The sequence below is a fragment of the Vicia villosa genome, unplaced genomic scaffold (assembly GCF_029867415.1).
Source record: "Vicia villosa cultivar HV-30 ecotype Madison, WI unplaced genomic scaffold, Vvil1.0 ctg.001319F_1_1, whole genome shotgun sequence".
Taxonomy (NCBI): Eukaryota; Viridiplantae; Streptophyta; class Magnoliopsida; order Fabales; family Fabaceae; genus Vicia; species Vicia villosa.
In genome coordinates, this window is record NW_026705573.1 from 505,919 (window position 1) to 518,716 (window position 12,798).

The window sequence follows — 12,798 nt, forward strand, 5'->3', positions numbered from 1 at the left end:
GATAGCTTAACGGGTATCCACGGGTATTATAAATGGATATTTAGTTACCCGTTTACTTACGCGTACGAATACGGATTTGATGGTATCCATATCCGCAGGTATCCATATCCGTTAATAGTGATTAAAATTACTTAAATATCCTTTTAAAATTAGTATACTTGAATAACTTTTTAACATCAATTAGTATACTTAAATATTCTTTTAACATTTTCTCACATTCTACATCAATATTCATTATAAGATGCTTTTGAATTAATATAGTAAATGTATAACACATACTTTTCTATTAATAAAAAGATAAATTTTCTATTCAATATATAAAAAATTAGTAAATTTCAATTAAAAAAAGTATCCATGGGTATCCATAAATACCCGCGGATATTTAAAATATTACAGATATCCACCCGGCAGATATCCCCACGGGTATGGAGCGGATATGGATATCACTTTTATTAAACGGATGGGTAGCGGAAGACTAGTATCCGTACCCATGGGTATCCATTGCCATCCCTAGTCATACCCCAATTTTTGACCTAAGATACCACCTCATATCATTTGCATGTGCATCATTTGCATCTCTAACAAATTGTATAGCTTGTGTTTGCTACTTTGCTCAGTAGGGTTTAATCAAGAAATCACTCATCAGTACAAGCAACAACCAATTAGGGTTTTGTTATCCCTTCATCTCAAATGAACCATCTTCATCAGCAATCAATAATTGGTCCTCAAAGATTCATTTCAACAAGCTCAAAAGCTCTGAATCGACCAAATTAGGGTTTTGACTGAAGACAGTATACTCCTGACTTTTGCTCAGAATTTGACCTAATAGCTTGGGACATGACCTCAAGACCTCAAATGCATCATCTTGAACTAATCTATTGGCTCAAGACATTTCCCACACCAGGATTGATCAACAGTGAAATTTCAAGTCATCAGGCTAGGATTTTGAACTATCAGGGACTGAAATCAGGGATCACATTTGGGAAACCCTAAAAAGCTCCAGGGCATCAATCAAAGTGTTCAATCATCTTCAAATAATCCCTATGACAATATCCAATGGAAATTGTATCTCAATTCAAGATCCACAGTCATCAATTTCATCTGGTCGACAATCAGGGTTTTTGACCTAATTCATCTGAACAACTGACTTTTTAATCAGGACATGGTGCCACAACTTAACCCATGGCTAAAGGTCCTCCAATAACTCAATGTGATCCATTCATACCATTCATTTAGTGAGGATAGCTTGGTTCATTTGAAATCTCCAGAAACGCGATTCGTTTGAAAAAGTCAACTGTCCAAGATCACCATTGACTTTTTGGAAATTTTGGTCAACCATGACTTTTGAAGTTTTAAATCATCAATATATGATATTTTAAGTCATTTGATCAAGAAAAATCAAGAAAATCAATCAAGAATAAAAAAGTCAAAAGTTTGACTTTTCATACTTAGAAAAATTTCTAAGTGTTTTCAATTGTTTTTTCCAAACTTTGGAAGGGAATATCTCAAAATTTCACCTACAAAATGAAAAAAACTTCCAAAATGAAAGTTGTAGATTTTGATCCAATGAACAACTTTGTCACATATAATTTTTTTCCATAAGATAAACCATTTAAGAGATATGGAGCTTCAAAGTTTGTATCTTTTGAAAAATTCACTTAAAACCTCATTTTCTTCAAAGTTCATGGATCTTTTTCACCCATTTCCTTAAAGGTCTTGAAGAAACTTTCAACTAGGGTTTTGAAGTACATAACAAGAGCTTTCCAAAATGTCCAAGAGCATGAAAAAATATGGAGCATAGCTATGGTTTTGAATTTTGCCATTAGTGATCATTTCATTTGAAATTTCAAGTCATTTTTCACAAAGTTATGAACTATTTTACCTTATGATGCAAGCAATGACATAAACAAGCAATAATTGGAAGATATTTCTGGTTTGTGATCAGAATAGAAAGAGATAAGAAGCTTGGAAGATTTTAACCATGTTAGCCATTTTTAACCTTAAGCATTTAATGTAAAAGATTCCATTTTATCTCTTAATGCCAAATCACCAAAGAAAGATCAACTTGTATAGTCTTGCATTCAGAGCTTTTGGCCTATAAATAGAGGTTCAAATCCCATTCATTCTCACACCAAAACCTCACAAATCATAGGTTTTCTCTTCTTTCTTGAATTGCAGGTTTTCTTAAGTTTCAAAGAGGTAGAAATTCCAACCTCAAAACCCTTGAAGTTATGGCCAAAGTGATGGTTCTAACATCTCATAAACATCATATGGGATGTGTTTGATCCACTCACACACCCCAAAACACCCTAAATCTCAGAATCACTCTTCAACCACCATATGAACACATATTGAACCTCATCATGCCAATTCTCATTCTAGTTCATATCTGTCCAAAGTAACACTTCAAACATCATCAATACACTTCATATGAATGATCCAAACACTCATCATCAACCTGAAACACCTCCATCATCAAATTCGATCCTCACTCCAAGCAACTGCAGATCGGGTACCATGGCCACACTCAGGTGAATTCAGTTCATTCCAAGCATTCAAACACCTTCCATAAGGTCCATTGAAGCTGTCCAGATCAAGAAACAACATCTGTAACACCTCCAGGCACGAATTCAATCTCCAGTTTTGCAAGTTTTTAAGGTAAGTGCTTTGAACTTCAAACTCCATCATACAGGCATCATAAATGAAATATTGCTTTGCCATCTTGTTTCTGCACCATCACTGAATAATAACCCTCAATCAATTGCATCATATCATGATCATACACGATTTCACAATGATTTGTCATATTAGGGTTCTTTACGATTTCCAGAAAATCAATGATCTTAGAGTGAAAATAAATGAAATTAAATGGTACCATCGTGTTCCTTGTGAAAAGTCGAGCAAGATAGGCTATTCACTTGATCAAAACAATTCAGTTTTAAGAAAATTCAAATTCAAATTGGGGTTGTGTTCTTGGCGCCATATTTTTGAAACTGAATTTAGAAACTTGATTCAAAATATAATCCATTCGTTGCAAGTGTTAAACATACCATGCGCGTGGTCCAGTTGGCTAAGCTTTTGAGTAGTAACCTCCAGGTCGTGGGTTCAAACCCTTGTGAGGCCAAACCTTCTTTTTTATCACTATTTTTCTTTCATTTTTTACACAACTGTAATCCATTAATTAACCAATCAAAATTCATCATTTTCACTTCATTTTTTTACACTTCTCATTTAACATATATATTTTATGAATATCCAAAAAAATCACAAAAAAAATATTTATTTGATGTGTTTTTATTAAGTTTAAAATGACTTGTTTTTAAATGTTTTTAATACTTTAAAAATAGTTTTTTTTAATTGATTTTCAAAACTTAATCACTTGTAAATATTTTGTGATCAAACCCTAATCACTTAGGTCTTAATTAGGCATAAGCTTTGTCTTTATCTTAATTAAGTTGACTTTTTGTCAAAATTCAAACTGTTTTCAACAAACGATCAAAGTTTTTCAAAACAATAAACCATTTCTTTTTGGTTTTCTTTTCAAAAAACTCTAGATCAAATCTTTTTGGATTGATCAATTGATTTTCAAAACAACTGGGCCTCTCGAATATTAGAGAGTATAAGTCCCATTCCTTTTTCTTTGTACAGTTTTTCTTTAAACAGAAAACTTCTTTCAAAACAAAACTTTTAAACTGTTCTCAAACGACGAAACCTCGCGTCTTTTAACAAAACAATCAACCATGTTTTAGAAAATAAAACATGGGCATCCCTTATGGTATAAGTCCCATTCCCTTGTATAAAATTAGGTTTTTTCATTATATATATACCTATCTTTTTATACCGCGATCAATTTGATTTAAACCCTCGAATAACAAGATCAAAAATTAGGGTTTTCTTCAAAATCTTCGTGGGCCTCCTTTAAGGTATAAGTCCCAAGCCCTTTTGTAAATATACATTTACATAGCCATGAATAAACTCAATGGGCCTCTCCCCGAGTATAAGTCCCAAGCCCCGTGTACATAAACTGATCATCCTTGCAGGTATATTTCCTTCATAAACTCCATTGTACACACACACCTTGTCATATATAACTGTTCATACTTGTTCATATTTGTTCATGTACTTGTTCATATTTGTTCGTACTTGTTCATATTTGTGATCATGTTATATATACTTGTTCAACTTAGTACAACACTAGGTTCCCCATAGCCTCCTATTGGGCTTCGTGCAAAGAATCTCCCTAGTTTAGGTTAGGACATAGAGTATGGTTTCCCGGTGAAATCGCTCTAAGAGCTCAAACCAACTATACCATGCCTCCTCTTGGGCTTCGTACAAACGACTTGTGCCTCCCATAGCCTCCTCTTGGGCTTACAATGCAAGGACCCTCGATTGTCCCTCCCATAGCCTCCTCTTGGGCTTACAATGCAAGGACCCTCAAATAGCCTCCTCTTGGGCTTCGTACAAGGACCCACGGGCTTCTTATAAGCATCCCCAAAATCCAAAACAAAAACCCTAGGAGATTAGACATTTATCATCTCTATGATAGGAGTATCTCTTCTATATCATCACAATCAATCAATCAAACTTCTTTTTTTTGCCACAAGGCTGGCTAATCAATCAAACCTTTTGCCACAAGGCTGGCTGATTAATCAAAGTTTTTGCCGCAAGGCTGGCTTATCAAAACTTTTGCCACAAGGCTGGCTGATTAATCAAAACTTTTTGTCACAAGGCTGACTTATCAAAAGTTTTTGCCACAAGGCTGGCTAATCAAACTTGTTTTTGCCACAAGGCTGGCTAAACAAAAATCATCTTTATCATTCTAAGCACCATAAGTGGCACAGCCCAGGTCTTATAATGAAAAGATTTCAAACAAAAACAAACAGATGTATGTGATGATATAGACTAGATACATCGAGCATTAAGATGACATTTGTCTCTTATCCTTTGCTTCCACTAGCATAAGTGGGAACTACGATTGCTCTGACTTTCTCAACATCCCTTTGAGAATACGTAGGCATAAGGTCTTATTCCTTGGCGAGCAAAACTTCTCCCTCAAACCACTCAAACCTTAGCACCCGTAGACCTCGAGCTACAGATGCTCTGATTCCCTCTAAGGGATATGTATGCAGAAGATTGCGATGATCTTTGCGAGCATAATCAAACAAACACCTTAGGTCCCACCTATCTCACAACAGAACCTCCCCAATAGAATAGAATGAAATAAACAGAAAAACATAACAAAGAAACCTATAGAGTACTATAGATACGTTGGGTGCTTATACCTTCCCTTCGTATAACCAACCCTCTTACCCAAGATCTCTCCCCCACTTTTGCATTGCTTTTAATTTTGCATTATTTGCTTTGCATATCTTTTAAGGTTATTGCAACTTTTTTCCTTTTCCTACTTTGGAAATAATAAAAAGTTTGGTCGTGACAAAAAAAACAAAAATCATTTTCTTGAGCATCGAGCCCAGAGAAGGCATCCGGTGTCTCATCCCGATTTTTTCACGCGACACTAGGGTGCGTCGCGCGCTCTGCGATTTCAGTTATTGTATAAATATCTTAGAATATTTTTTTAGGGTTTTTATCACCCATTCCCCCTTGAAGTGGCTCTGATCCATTTTTGATCGTATAGAGGTTTAGGAAACACCATTGGATGCTACATCATGTGGATTGATCATGGATTTGTCTCGATTTCATTGTGACGGTGAGAGTTTCCGGTTCATTTTCTTTCTTCCCTATGTTTCATTCTAATGGTGGGTTTTGTATGTATATTTCTACTCTTCTTGTATGTACATTTGTTGATCTTGGGATCGTTTATATATTTGCTTTACAAATCATCATTGTTGTTGTTCTTGATCTTTTTGCTTAAATGCTCTGTATTTGTGTTGTTTTAGAAATAAACATCATAGATCTTGATTAGGAATGATAACTGTTAGTTTTTAGATTTCAGAAATGGATTTAGGGCTAGTAACCGTAATGGGTATCGAATTTAATGCCTCTGTGTTGTTTGTGTCGGTTGAGAGATCGCTGATGTGAATAGTACGGTTGAGCTTTCGTCGGTGTTTCAGACATGGACACTGATGTGGCATCTCGATTGATGCATGGTGATTTTGATGCGTATTGTGAGTGTGTTGCGATAAGATCTTCGGATTTAAGTATTCGACGGGTAGAACGAAATACAATTCCATAACTATTTCTGTTAGACTATTAAGAATGTTTATTTGCTTTTATTTACTTTTCCCGCATTTACTTTTCCGCACCCACTCATGAAACTTAGAACGGGAGATAGTCGAACGGCAGTTCTTCTCACCAATCTCTGTGGACACGATAAATTCCCAGATAAATACTTCCAAAACTTTTGTTGCTTGCCCTCTACCGCCCCAACAAAATGGCGCCATTGCCGGGGATTGGTTGAGATTAATCGCATTGCGATGGTTTCATGTTTTAAGTTTCGTATATATGTCCATATCGTATATTTTGTACATAGACGCATACTTGTATGGTTATACGTGTGTCGTTTTGTTTGGTGAACTTACTAAACAAGTTGAATTCGGATTAGCTCTTAAATTACATATCTTCACTTTTCAACTTGTTTAGTCAATTTCACCATTCCGTTGTAAATTGGTGTTTTTACACATACTTGTATATACTTTTGCTTTTGATTCCTTTGTTAAGTGTTTGGGAAGGACGTTTTCTTTAGGTGGCGTTTGAGGCGAAAGCATTGGCGTACCGCGAGAAAGTTTCTTACCATTTGCGAAACAATAAACGGCGTCGAGCTAACAACGTAAAACAAGCGCTTGTTAGGAGGCACCCCAACGGCTTTATTTTTCTATTTTTTTTGTAAATGAGTTGTGTAGGTGATAAGTGGAGGCCTCATTGGAAATTCGGGTCTTTTTAGACTGGTTCTATTTTTCAGGTCATGGGCGCGTCGCGCGCTCATGGGCGCGTCGCGCGCTGTGTTTCTTTTGGCCAGTGACCTCTTTTTAACGGTTCACTCGGCTCGTCTTTTTTCCACTTACACCAAGGCTCTATAGTATAGTATTTTATAATTTTTTTTAATTCTTTTGTTTATGTTTAGATTCAAATTTTGGCCCGTTCGCTTGTGGTCGCATTTGGTAATTTTTTTAATTTGATTGTTTCAACATGCCGGTTGTGCGGTAATGATTGATCGAATTTGTATATAGCAAGGTACTCGTTTATCGCTTTCTATAGCATAACATGTTTGTGAGACTTTTCATTTGTACAATTTTCATATTACTCATTCTTTTTGCATAACTTCCTCATGACTTGAATCACAATTAGTTTTCCCTTTTTACCATAAATGTGAGGTGGCTTTCCATTGTGTACATATGCGAGTGACCGACATTTCTTGTTTTAACTGGATATTATTATGTTTAATCTTTCGTTTGTATTGATTTTGTGAATGCACGAAAGTGATCAAGGAACTTGTTTGATTTTGAGCACAACTACCATAGCCAAATGTCAATTTACCTTGTGAGTGTGTGGCCATTCGTAACCCTTTAGAGCATTTTTGTCATTGTCCATTTTGTTTTTGAACTTGAGACATAGTTCACATTTTGATGGATTTTGATTATCATTTTTCTTGATCCTTAACTATGATGTTTAGTTGTATTTTTACCTTGCCTTAGAAAGTAGGGAGTATTCACTTGATATTGTGGTTGGATTCAAGTTGGGGAGAGGATGTTTGCCTCTTTATGATGTGATTGGTATGAGGTTGTGGAAAGAAAAGAAAAGAAAAAAGAAAAAGAATGTGAGAAAGAAAGAATAGAAAAAAGAAAGAAAAAAGAGAAAAAGTTTGAAAAAGAAAATAACAAAAAGAGTTGAATAAGAATGTGCTAATAAGTCTTGTGTTTGGTGTGAAACTTGTGATGAAGAAGAAGAGTTGGATTGAAATTATATTGTTTGAAACTTTGTGGAAGTAATTACTCCCTTAAGTTTAGGCAAGTTTTTGTTTCGATTAGCTTTAGGACTTATCACTTGTTTGTTAACCGAGCCGCATTACAACCTTTAAAGCCCTTATGATTCGTTCCGTTGCATTTTCAACACTATTTTTGGATGAGTGCATAATTTTGTCTTTTGTTTGCAAGTTTGTCGGGTGTGTGTCAAAGTCTTCACCTTTCGGTGTTTTTCATCTACCGATGAATTTTTGCTAGGCGTGATTCGTGATTGAGCTTGCTTTGTTTTAGAATATTTTGTATGATTTTTGTACTTAGGATTCGTTTCTTTTTCATGTTGTTATTGTAGGATTGTGGTAAGTATTTACTTTGTTCGTACATTTTTGTTTGAACCGTACAATTGTTTCGTTTTTCCGAATCTTGTTGATTCATGATTTTTAGAATTCTTTCTTTTGCGATTTGAGTGTTTGGCCTTGTTTGAGGACAAACAAATTCAAGTTGGGGAGAGTTTGATAAGTGCCAAAATGTAGTTATTCTGTGTATGTAAATAGTGGCACTTATCAATACTTTTTGTTAATACCGTTTGAATAATTCCCCGTTTTGTGTATATTTGTATCGTTTGTGTTTTAATATGTTTTTATGTAAATATGTACCGTTTGATAGTTTTGTTGTCTTTTTGTAGGACTTTTTACGTTTTCGGAGCCTCGAGGAATAAAGTGTCGAAGACACGGCTGCGGACGCGTTTTGAAGGAATAAAGTTGTTGTTCTGGTGTAGCTCGCATCGCGCGCTGATGGGCGCATCGCGCACTGGAGGTGAAAAAGAAATAATCCAGGCAGAAGCTTGGGCGTGTCGCGTGCTATTAGGGCGCGTCGCGCGCTAGGGAGGTTTAGTACATTTAAGTGAGAGGGCGTATCGCGCGCTCTAGGGCGCGTCGCGCGTGATAAGTGCAAATTGTAGTTATTTTGTGTATAGTTTTGTGGCACTTATTTTCTCTTTTTCCTCAATTTAGACGCGTTTTAGTGTATATTACATACAATATGTAGCTTTTGTGTTTAATCGAGTTTTTGATTCATTTATGTACCGACTTATAGTTTTTCATTCATTTTGTAGGTAGTTAAGCATGTTTGAAGAATTAGGTAATAAAGCTTCAAGGGTGAGCAATTTTGGATCAATAAAAGAAGAGGCAAATTGAATAAAAGAAGAGAAAAATGCAGACTGGTATGATTCACCCGGCGGATCAATTGGCTCGTTGGGCGAGCGAAGAAAATAAATGTCAAGTTTCTACTTTGGGGTCACCTCATGGTCGCCAGGCGGAAGAATAAGGATTCGCCGGGCGAAGCATTTTGTTCACCGGGCGAAAAGAAGATATTTTACCCACTTGATGACGTGGCGTAGGCTGTGTGGCCAGGAATAAAGGTTTCGCCGGGCGGAGCAATTTGCTCGTTGGGCGAAAGTCACGTAGCAGATTGTGTATATAGTTTCTTTTCATTTCATTTTAGGCTTATGGTTTTGGGAGGCCAATTTTAGGGTTCTCTCAACTCCATCACCTCATTTCATGATAGATTAGGAGTAGATAACAACATTGGATCTTGCAATTGGTGGATTGGGAGTGTATTCTTCATCAATTGGTGTTGACAAACCAAGACATGTTTGCTTTCTCTTTCTCTCTTCTCTTTGTAACTTCCATTGTTGGGTTGTTTGCATGTATTTCCTTTGAACTCATGTATATTTGTTGATCATTATGTTGTATAAAGCTCGCTTTCATATCTTTGTGGATTATTATCTTGGATTTTTGCTTTGTTGCTAATGTGTTTGAGTCGCTATGGATACGTAGGGTTCTAATGCGTATCTAGGATAATTTTCTATTAACTTAATTGCAGAGATGGATTAGGTTGATAATCACTTAGTGTTAGTGCTTAATGCTTCTGAATGGTCGTGTTTTTCCGAGAGATCGGCATCTACGGGAAGCTCGGATATCTCATGTGTTGTTTAGGTGGTTGAGAGATCGTCACTTAGATAATATTGTGGGTAGTATTGTTGACATGTGATAACATTGATAGGTTACAAGTTGAGCATGTTCGGTCAGTAAGTTTAAGTCTGTGAGAACGAGAACATATTCCAGCTTGACAATTCTATTCTATTAAGGAATGCGTAGTTTTCTTGTTGATACATTTACTTTCTTGTACATTTATAAAACCAAACTCAAGAACGAATTAATCGATCGAATGGAACACATCTCTGTGGACTACGATACGATATAACTATATCACTCGGGAATAATATCCCATTACTTTTGTTGTTTGCCGCTTCAACAAAATGGCGACGTAGCCGGGGATGTGCTTTGCATTGCGATTGTTTCTTTGTTTTTGAGTTTGTAAATATCGTACATTTGTGAATTTATATAATTTGTATAGTTATACTTGTTTTATTTTAGTTTGGTTGACTTATTAAACAAGTTGAACTCGGATAGTCCTTTAATTTCAAATCTTTACTTTTCAACTTGTTTAACTAATTTCACCCAACGTTTTGTTTTTCTTATCGTTTGTGTTGTGTACTTATTGTTGTAAATATTCTTGTTTTTTAATGTTTGTTGAGTTTTTGTTAGGACACTTTCTTAGGTTGCGCGGTGAATCCTCACCATGGCATGATGGAGGAAGTTACTAACCGAGCTCAATAAAGGCGTCGAGCTAACGACTTAAGACAAGCGCTTGTTGGGAGGCACCCCAAAGTTTGTAAATTGTGTATAATTTTTCTTTTGTTTTTGATTGTTTGTGTTCAAAGTTTGGCTCGATAGCTTGAGGTCGCAATTGGTGATTTGTCAAGTTTGATCGTTGCGACTTGCGGATGTATGGTAATGATAGAGTTTAACATTTTGTACACGTTCGAGGTATGTGTTTATCCTTTCTAGATTGTAGCATATTCATGATACTTAGGCTTTTTGCAACTTGTATGCCATTCATTCTTTCGTATACTTGTTCATTTGTGAATCACTTTAGTTCCTAACCTTTTTGTGAGGAAGCTTTCCATTGTTTACATATGCGGGAGACCGACATTATTGTTTTAACTAGATGTTATTATGTTTAATCTTTTATTTGTATTGACTTTGTGAAAGCATGAAAATGATCAAGACATTTTGTTTGATTTTGAGCACAACTACCTTAGCCATATTGTCAATTCACTTTGTGAGTGTGTGACCTTTTGTTAACCCTTTTGAGCTTTTTGTCATTATCCATTTCGCTTTTTGGAACTTGAGAATTAGTTCACTTTTTGATGGATTTTGATTGTTGTTTTTTCTTGAACCTTCAACTTTGTGTTGTTGTATGAGTTTTTACCTTGCCTTAGAAAGTAGGGAGTATTCACATTATGACGGTTGGTTGAATTCAATTTGGGGAGAACATTGATTATGTGCTTGTTTGGTTGATGGATATGTGGTTAAGAAAAAAAACAGAGAGAAAAAAAATAAAGGAAAAAAGAGAAAAAAATAGAAAGAATGGAAAAAGAAGTGAAAAGAAAAAGAAAGAAAAAAAGAGAAAAAGTTTTGAAAAGAAAGAAAAACAAAAAGAGTATGAATAATGTGTGTTAATAAGTGGTGTGCTTGGTGTAAAACTTGGTGTGAAAGAAGAAGTGGATTGAAATTGTATTGTTTGAAACTTTGTGGAAGTTATATCTCCCATAGAATTAGGCAGGTTTTTGTTTCGATTAGCTTTAGGAATCATCCCATTTTGTTTACCCGACCACATTACAACCTTGAAAAGTCCTTGTGATTTGTGTTTTCATGTGTCAATATGAATTTTTGAGATGAATGTATAATTTTGTCTATTGTTTGCAAGATTGTTGGATGAGTAAAAAAATCCTCATTTTGTGTTTTTCATCTACCGATGATTCTTTTTGCTAGGTGTGATTCATTTGTGAACTTGTATTGTTTTAGAATGTTTGACATATATTTTGTATTTAGCATTGGTTTCATGTTTTTATGTTATCATCAAAGTAGTGGTAAGTAGTATACTTTGTGTGTACTGTTTTCGGTTGAGCCATACATTTGTTTCCTTTTTTAAAAAAACTTATCGTTTCGTGATTCTTTGATTGATCGTTTTTATCATTTTGAGTTGTTGACCTTGTTTGCAGACAAGCATTATTTTTTTGTAATACATTGTTTGTTTTCATGTCTGAGGACAAACATGTATGAAGTTGGGGCGAGCGAAGAAAATAAATGTCAAGTTTCTGCTTTGGGGTCGCATCATGGTCGTCGGGCGGAATAATAAGGATTCGCCGGGCGAAGCATTTCGTTCGCCGGGCGAAAGAAGATATTTTGCCCACTTGATGACGTGGCGTAGGCTGTGTGGCCAAGAATAAAGGTTTCGTCGGGCGGAGCAATTGGCTCGCCAGGCGAAAGTCGCGTAGCAGATTGTGTATATAGTTTCTTTTCATTTCAATTTTAGGGTTATGGTTTTGGGAGGCCAATTTTAGGGTTCTCTCAACTCCATCACCTCATTTCTTGATAGATTAGGAGTAGATAACAACATTGGATCTTGCAATTGGTGGATTGGGAGTGTATTCTTCATCAATTGGTGTTGACAAACCAATACATGTTTGCTTTATCTTTCTTTCTTCTCTTTGTAATTTCCATTGTTGGGTTGTTTGCATGTATTTCCTTTGAACTCATGTATATTTGCTGATCATTATGTTGTATAAAGCTTGCTTTCACATCTTTGTGGATTATTATCTTGGATTTTTGCTTTGTTGCTAATGTGTTTGAGTCGCTATGGAGACGTAGGGTTCTAATGCGTATCTAGGATAATTTTCTATTAACTTAATTGCAGAGATGGATTAGGTTGATAATCACTTAGTGTCAGTGCTTAATGCTTCTGAATGGTCGTG